Genomic DNA, 8482 nt, shown 5'->3' on the forward strand with positions numbered 1-8482 from the left:
ATTTCTAACTTAGAGTGTCAGTTGGCAGCTGGATACAGCGCATACTGGCATGATTAAAAGTGGATTGGCCAGTAAAATACATAGTTGCTTCTACAAGAGAGAACATTATTACCAAAACAAAGCATGTTACCAATATTCTTTCACATCTTCTTTAATAAAATGCTGTTTACTCTTTTCCATGCATGCAGTTAAGAGCACAAATATACAAGGACATGAATTGTGTAATTGTAGTGGTTTATAGTTATCATATACTACATATTTTTATTACACAATATTTCATAATAAAAAATAATGGGATCAGATGTTAGAAGTAACTAATTTTAGGGCATATAGTTACTTGGAGCACTAAGAAATGCAGCAACAATTTTATGATTGCAAATATCAGGACTTTCCAAATGGGTTAAGTGGGGGAAAATACAAAATACAAGTATTTTTTGAAATATAAATTAAATGCAAGAGGTCTAGGCACAGTAACACATGCAGTAAATAACAATAACACATATTTATAAAATACTAAACAGTTTCCTAAGCATTTTCACATGCCTTTGTTCATGAGATCCTTAGCAATTTAAATGTTATCTAAACTAACTAAATAAATAAACATAAAATTAAATCTTCTTAACATTAGCATGGTGGTGAAGAGAGAAGGTTCTAGAGTCAAACTGCTGGGCTCCACCAGTAGTTTCAAGACTAAAAACCTGAGCAACCTTGGGCAATTTATATAACTTCTCTGTCTCAGTTCCCTTGTCCATGAAATTGGGATTTTTAAAAAGTACCAGTTACATATAATTTTGGTGTGGATTAAATGAGTAACTGACAAGCCAAAGTTAGCTACTACCATTTTGACTATTGTACTCATTTTGTAATATAAAGCACATAGTAGGGGTCTCATCAGTGTCTACTGAATGAGCACATTGTGGGTTAGAGAGGTTGGTCAGCTGGTCCAAGCACCATCACACAGAGCTTCTGACCCTGACTGCATATATCTTTCTATCATACTCCATACATTTTAGTCTATTTCGAAAAATATTTAACCCGTGTCATGGTGTTGTTGTTAGGTGTTATTGAGTCAATTTTGACTCATAGTAACCCCATGTGATAAAGTAGAACAGCCCCATAGAGTTTTCTAGGCTGTAATCTTTATGAGAACAGATCACCAGGTCTTTTTCGTACAGAGCCATTGGGTAAGTTCTTACAATTGACCTTTCAGATAGCAACTAAAAGGTTAAGTGCCTAAGGCGCTTGACCGCTACCCAGAAGGCTAGTGGTTCAAACCCACCAGCCACTCCGCAGAAGGAAGATGGGACAATCTACTTCTGTAGTAATACTGCCTCAGAAACCCAAGGTGGGGTTGCTATGGGTCGGATCCAACTTGATGGCAATGAGTAAATGTCACAGTCACCAACATAGCCAACATTATCAGCTAAAATGTGAAGCTGTCAGTTACATACACACTGGGTCTTCAAAACTAAAAGTTTTATTTTTTTACTGAGCCAAGTAAGTAGTTATTTGAACTTGAATGTTAAAAACAACACTTGGATTATGTAGCATCATTTTTAACCAGTCCTGGTTACACATTGGTTGAGCATTTGGCTGCTAACCGAAAGATCAGCAGTTCTAAACTACCAGCCTCTTTGCTGGAGAAAGATGTGGCAGTCTGCTTCTATAAAGATTTCCAGTCTTGGAAACCCTATGTGGCAGTTTTACTCTCTCCTTACAGAGTCACTATGAGTTGGAATCGATTCAACACCAACAGGTTTTACATCATTACACAACTACAGGAGCCCTAGAAAAACTAACACTAATCAGATTTAAAGTTATGGGGAAAGCAAGCAAAGGTAAAATAATTCCTAAAGAGTGACTCAAAACCACATATAATTCAAAACGCCTTTAACCTGACTTTAGAATATGTTGTAAATAAATACTTAAACACATAAATAAAATATTTATGTGCTTTTATAATTTTCTGTCCATGCATATGAACTTCTCCTTGATCTGTCCTTTCACCTGAGGTGTATGAGTGTGTGTGTGTGTGTGTGTTTGCGGATGGTGGCACATGAGCCAAAAGGGATATTAAGATTGTGACAGAAGCAATGGAAAGATAATGCTATTGATGTTCAAAATAATATTTTGCATCAATGTTGTTGTTGTTGTTGTTATGTGCCACCGAGTTGGACCCGACTCATAGCGACCCCTCCTTGGGTTTCCGAGGCAGTATCACTACGGAAGTAGATTGCCCCATCTTCCTTCCGTTTGCATCAATAGCCATAAAAATCAACAAATGAACAGGAATTCTCTTCCAAATTCATTTATATATCAAGGATTAAGTCTGGTGGTCTCAGATCATAGCCCTATATTAATGATAGCATCAGAAGCCCACTGTTAATTGCCTCTGTGAATAATATCCAGAGAATAGATCTTTCTACATGTGATAGCCAGACATGGGGTTACTGACCTACCCTATAGATAGGATATGATACAAAGAAAAAAAAAAGTCAATTAACTCCCTCATCTTGGCCTGAGATACTGGTAAGAGGCAGACCAAAGAAGTATGCCGGAAAGAGAGGCAGTAAACAGTGATATGTGAGCCAACATTCACAAAGAGGAAAATCTTTTTGGTAAATTGAGAAACCTGTAAGAGGCCTTGCTGTGATTCACATTTGGGTTTTTTGTTTGTTTTTTGTTTTCAGTCCTCATCTACATTAACCTGTGAAGAGGTGAATGGAAGTCCAGAATGAAGCATTCCTAAGATGGTCTTGGTTTCTGTTTGATGTGAATGAAAGCCTCAAGTTTCAACCTTCCAAGGATGTACAATGGGGGGAGTCTATGAAATGGACTAATTGGGGTTGGAACCAAATGGAGTTCATGGCATAAGTTCAGGTAGACCCCCAATATGAGGGAGAGCTGAAGTGAGGCTAACTAAGTCCAAGAGCCCCACCAGGCTCACAAGGAAAGCAGAAATTAGGAGATAATAAGCTGTCAAACTCAGTTTCCAATGTTGGAAGATCAGGAGCAACCAGGTGGACCAGGCATGTTGCCATGGAAACCTGAGTGTCCGAAGGACAACACAAATATCCATAAACTCCTTCACATCTCTACTTCTCCGTGTTGGGAGAGGACTCTGAGAAACAGAGCAATTACCTAAAATAACTGAATCCAACAATAAATTGATATTTGAAGAAACAATTTTTAAACTGTTTTGTTGTTGTTATTTGCTGTCGAGTCGGACCCAACTCAGCTACCACTCTTTGGGTTTCCGAGGCAGTATCACTACGGAAGTAGATTGCCCAACTGATACATGTTCATTGTGAAGTAGATCACTGTAATTGGGAGAAAAAAAGAAACTATATATTCATCACATATCTGAATGAGCATGGGTAATTTTGTATCTCCCTTTTAATGTCTGTAATTACTCTTCTGGGTGACAGGGGGAAAAAAACCTAGCCAGCACTCTGCTCAGAAGGTCCCAAGGATATGCTGCATACCTGGCTGGTTGATAATATTGAGTTTTAGAATTAATGCAATACCCAACTTACTGAACTGCTCAGAATTTACCAAGCTTTCATTTTATAACATTCTAAAAAGTAGTATGCTTTTACCTTTCAAATGTTTCTGACAATGTAATTAATACAGAAACATTGACTCAACTTTAGTAGTCTGTTGAGTCATGTGTCCACAGAAGCCTTGTTTTATTGCCAGAATTAAAATCTAACAAACCTTAAATTGTCCTCAAAATGTTCAACTTGCTTTATAAATACGTAGGAGGAGCTGAACCTAACATATGTGCATAAATATCTGTGCATGCCAGGTGGGGTTGGCCAAGAGAAAGTCTATTCATGTGAGAAAATGAGTAAAGCTGGGATGTTAAGGTAGGAATACACTTTAGAGTAGAGGGTCATAAAAGCTTTGTCCATCAGGAAGACTGAATAATCAGAGGACAAGGTACAATTTTGAAGGCAATAGAGTGTCTGTTACCGAGATCCTCTCAGTCCATATTCCTGAAACTCAAGTCTATTAAGTAGGGTATAAAGGGGCAGAGAAATATAAAAGGTTGTAAGTAAAAACTGAAATAGACAATACAGTTAAAATTCTGTAAAACAATGGGAAGGAAGCTGTAATACTGTGGTATTAATTGGAAAGAGGCATATTCCCTCCCCACTTCCCTGTAGACTTCAGGACATCCACAGCAAATGGCAACGTGAAGACCTCAGAACATTAGTAGCAGACATTAAGCCGTGGCCAGCAGAGCATATCATGAGGAACAAAAGGAGCAAAAATACAAGGGAAGGAAGTAGGGAAGAAAGAGAGATGGAAACAAAACAGTTCTGCAATCCAGAAGTACATGGCAACTTTTCATATCAGTCATCATCTGAAGGTCCTGAAATAATGAGGAAGACGGTCTCTCTACAGAGCCATGGAAAAAAAGAAGAAAAGGGAGAATGAGGGCTAAAAAATACTAGTTACATGTCTATTTATACAAAGTTGTTGTTGTTGTTGTTGTTGTTATTTGCCGTTGAGTCGGCCCCGACTCATAGCAACCCCTCCTTGGGTTTCCGAGGCAGTATCACTACGGAAGTAGGATTGCCCAACCTTCCTTCCGAGGAGTGGCTGGTGGGTTTGAACCGCCTTCTGGTTAGCAGTCAAGTGCCTTAGCCACTAGATAATACTATACACTTTCAAAAGAAGAAAAACATGTTGCAATCTCTCTTATTGTTACCAAAAGAAAATGAGAATTATTATGTGAACATGAGTAGTAGAAACATGATCTCATTCACTCAAAGTCTGGCAGAATGCAATTCAGAATATGTACAGAGAAAGCACTAGAAAAATAGTACAGACAATTAACGTTTTCAGTTTTATTATCAATTCCTTTACTTTATTAATTCCTGTTCTTTGTTATTTGTAAATAATAACAATAATGAGTTTTATAATAGCTATCACTGAACAATTTTTGAATACTTACTAAAAACTAGGCACAGGGTAAAGCTCTTTGGCTATATTAACTCATATAATTCTTATAATAACCATTGACACAGATGCTATTATTAAAGTGTTTTATGCATGTGATTCAGAGAGGTTATTTAACTAGTAGTTAGTGGAGTTAGGATAAGAACTGAGGGAAAAAACAGTATGATGTCTTACCTTATATTTATTTTTATTCTAGTGAAAAAAATCTAATTCTAAATTTTTTAAAAAATTGAAAGATTTTAATCATACTTGTATAATAAAAGATTTTCATAATTAAATCAATTAGCTAGGTGGATGTTAAGACCCACATGAATATTTTGTCTTTAAAAGTAGTGAACTTCTACTAGGGTAAAATTTATATATATACAAATATATATATATTTGCAAGAACTCGAAGGCATTTCCTGAATAAACTTCCTTATTCAGAAGGCTCTGTACTGCAAACCTTCTGGGTAAGTACCTAGTAACCTTCAGTTTTTACTTGTTGTTGTTATGTGCCGTCATGTCAGACCCTACGCATAGTGACACCTCTTCAGGTTTCCGAGGCAGTATTACTACAAAAGTAGATTGCCCAACCTTCCTTCCAAGGAATGACTGGTGGGTTTGAATTGCCAGCCTTCTGGTTAGCAGTCAAGTGCCTTGAGCACTATGCTAGTCTTCCTATTCACTGTGAGAATGATCATATCAAAACAGACAACAAAATACATGCATGACATGAAGTGTAAAAAAATAATTTCAATGTTACAATTTGTATCTTGGCTAGTTGGGCATTTACTGAGTTTTATAATCCATTTGGCATTACCCTATAAGAGTGGCATTATTCTAGAGGGGGCTTCTCAGTGGGAGTTACCTCCTCTTAGGGGACATTTGGCAATGTCTAGAAACATTTTTGGTGATTAAGACAGAGGTAAAGGTATTACAAACTGCCGTCGAGTAGAAGCCAGATGCACCGCTAAACATCCTAAAATGCACAGGACAGCGCCCCAATAAAGGACCACATAGTCCAAAACATCAATGATGTTAACGTGAGAAATTCTGCTCTAGAATTATTGATAATTGTATAAATAACTGTGTTCCTTTCTTCATATTGGCAACCAGGAATCCTATACCATTTGCAGTTCCCCTCTAGCAAAACGATGGCTACTACAGTGTGTACTTTGTATATTCTCATCCCTGGTGTCAATGAACTTGTACATCTGAAAAATTATACCAACTATACTTAAAAAAAAAAAAAAGTTCATGTTTATTTGTTTACTATTGGAAGCTGATTTAAATCCTTTAATGGGATATAGCTGGGGAGAGAATAGAAAAAAAGAGAGAAAGAAGGAAGGAGAAGCAAAAAGAGAAAAGAGAGAGAGAGAGAGGAAAGTAAGAAAAAAACGGAGAAATATGCTATTTTTTTAAATTATTTTTTTAAATTGTGCTTTGTTCCTTGCTCTTTTTTATTCTATAATGTTTGGAATACAACCAAGAATAATTTTTATCAACATTGTCCTTTTCCTGAATTTATCTAATTCTGAGAACTGAACAGAGCCAACTTTGTTGTAAAGTTATTAAGAAGCATTGTTCTGCCCTTTTAAGTTTCTTAAGTTTCACAAATGTTAGCGAAAGAGCCAGGAAAAACCTTTCAGGGTTCTTCCAAATTTTCTGCTCCAATCTCAACTTATTTTTCTTTAATACATCAGAGAAAAAAGGAGTGCAATTTATTTTCATGGTTTCCAAAAAGATATAATGATGTAATATTAGTGGTGAAATTGAAAGATCAAGGGACATCACATGGTTATGGGTATGTACACAAAGAAATAGAGGAATTTCTACCTTTTAAAGTTAGATCCTTGAGAAATGGTTGTTGATGAGTGTTGGTTTGGTCTCTGCAGCCATGGCAGGCTGGGAAAACATGGAGAGCCTGCTGCCTTTGGGCAGCCATGACTCATTTTTGTCAAGCAGAAATATGAAAGCACCATTTCTGTGTGCTCACTCTTTTAAATGTTCACTTCTCTCAAAACATTGATTCCACGTAGCCAAGAGTTCAGAATAACATTGTAAAAAGCATTGCTTTCAGGTTCTTTATTCCACTGTATATTAGGAACATGACTATAAATGATAAGAAACAATGACAGACTCAGAATTTGCAAGAACATAAAGGCATTTCCTGAATAAAGTTCCTTATTCAGAAGGCTCTGTACTGCAAACCTTCTGGGTAAGTACCTCATAACCTTCTGTTTTTACTTAGTCTTCGTATTTTTCACTGTGAGAATGATCACATTAAAATAGACAGCAAAATACATGCATGACATGAAGTGTGAAAAAAAGGACAGTGTGGTAAGTAAGTCAATGGTCGATAAATACATCTGTATATCAATAATATACATTATTGTGTCATTTAAAGTTTCTTAAAATAGTAATAGCAATTACCTTCTCCCAAAATACTTCTTTTTTAAAAATATGCATTTTATTGAAATATAATTTATGTACAGTCAAATACACAAAACTAAAGTGACATGAGTCAATGCTTTTTTTTTTTTTTTTTTTTGAAGTGTTCCCTTCCCTCCCCTCCCAACTCTGGCAACCAAGAAAGGTTCCCTCTATATATAAACCTTTCCTTGACCCTCCACAACAACGAACTTGTACTATATTTGTCCTTCTGTGATTGACTTATTTCACTCAGCATGATGTCCTCCAAGTTCATCCATATTATGCAGTGTTTTGCAGACTGTACATTACTCTTTAGTACTGCAGAGCATTCTATTATGTGTATGTACTATAGTTTGGTCATCCACTCTTCCACTATAAATCTTAGAGATAAATCCCTTGCCAGATATGTAAATATCAGCAAATATGAATTTGTTGCTGTCATTTTTGTTATGTGCTTTTTCGTGGTGTCGATTTCTTTGTTCCCTATAATTTTGTATGTTGAGCTCATTTTGTTTATGAATTGTGTTATCACTTCCTTTGTTGCTGTTGTTTTAGTATTTGCTGAATATTTATGCTGGTCCTGTTTTTTGATGTGAAGGTTTATCACTTTTCTTTGAGGTTATCCTGTGATTTATAGTGTTCTTCCCAAATTTAGAACAGTCCATTCTATCTTTTTTGTGTGTGTGTGTGTGATTTGGGTGAAGATTTACAGAGCAAATTCACTTTTCATACAGCTGTTCACATGCACTTTGTCTCATGTCATTGACCACAGTTTACCACAATGCAACAGCTCCCCTCCCACTTCCTCCCAATAGTTACCTTCTCCCAGTGTCCATTCCTCCATACACTCCTGCCCCCTGAGCTGTCTCCCTGTGCATAAAAGCAGCCCTTCTTTCTTCCATGATTGTTCTCTCCAAGGAGTTATCTACTTGAGGTAAATGTTCAACTCATATGCCTGTATTTTGTTTGGCTGGAAACCATAGGTGTGGGTTCAATTCCAGACCTAAAGGGCAGCTAGGGGCCATAGTCTCAGTGGTTCCACCAGGCTCTATTGGACCAGCAAACCTGGTCCCCACCTCCTTCTTCTTTTTTTTTTTTT

At 36.6% G+C, this 8482-nt stretch overlaps 1 protein-coding gene across 1 annotated transcript in view; it reads right to left on the reverse strand.

Moving 5' to 3' along the window:
- HDAC9 (histone deacetylase 9) overlaps positions 1–8482 on the reverse strand; it is a 582041-nt gene that overhangs the window by 251652 nt on the left and 321907 nt on the right. The window lies entirely within an intron of this gene.

This window comes from Orycteropus afer, unplaced genomic scaffold (genome assembly GCF_000298275.1).
Source record: "Orycteropus afer afer isolate SDZICR_OR568_19922 unplaced genomic scaffold, OryAfe1.0 scaffold00008, whole genome shotgun sequence".
Classification (NCBI taxonomy): domain Eukaryota; kingdom Metazoa; phylum Chordata; class Mammalia; order Tubulidentata; family Orycteropodidae; genus Orycteropus; species Orycteropus afer.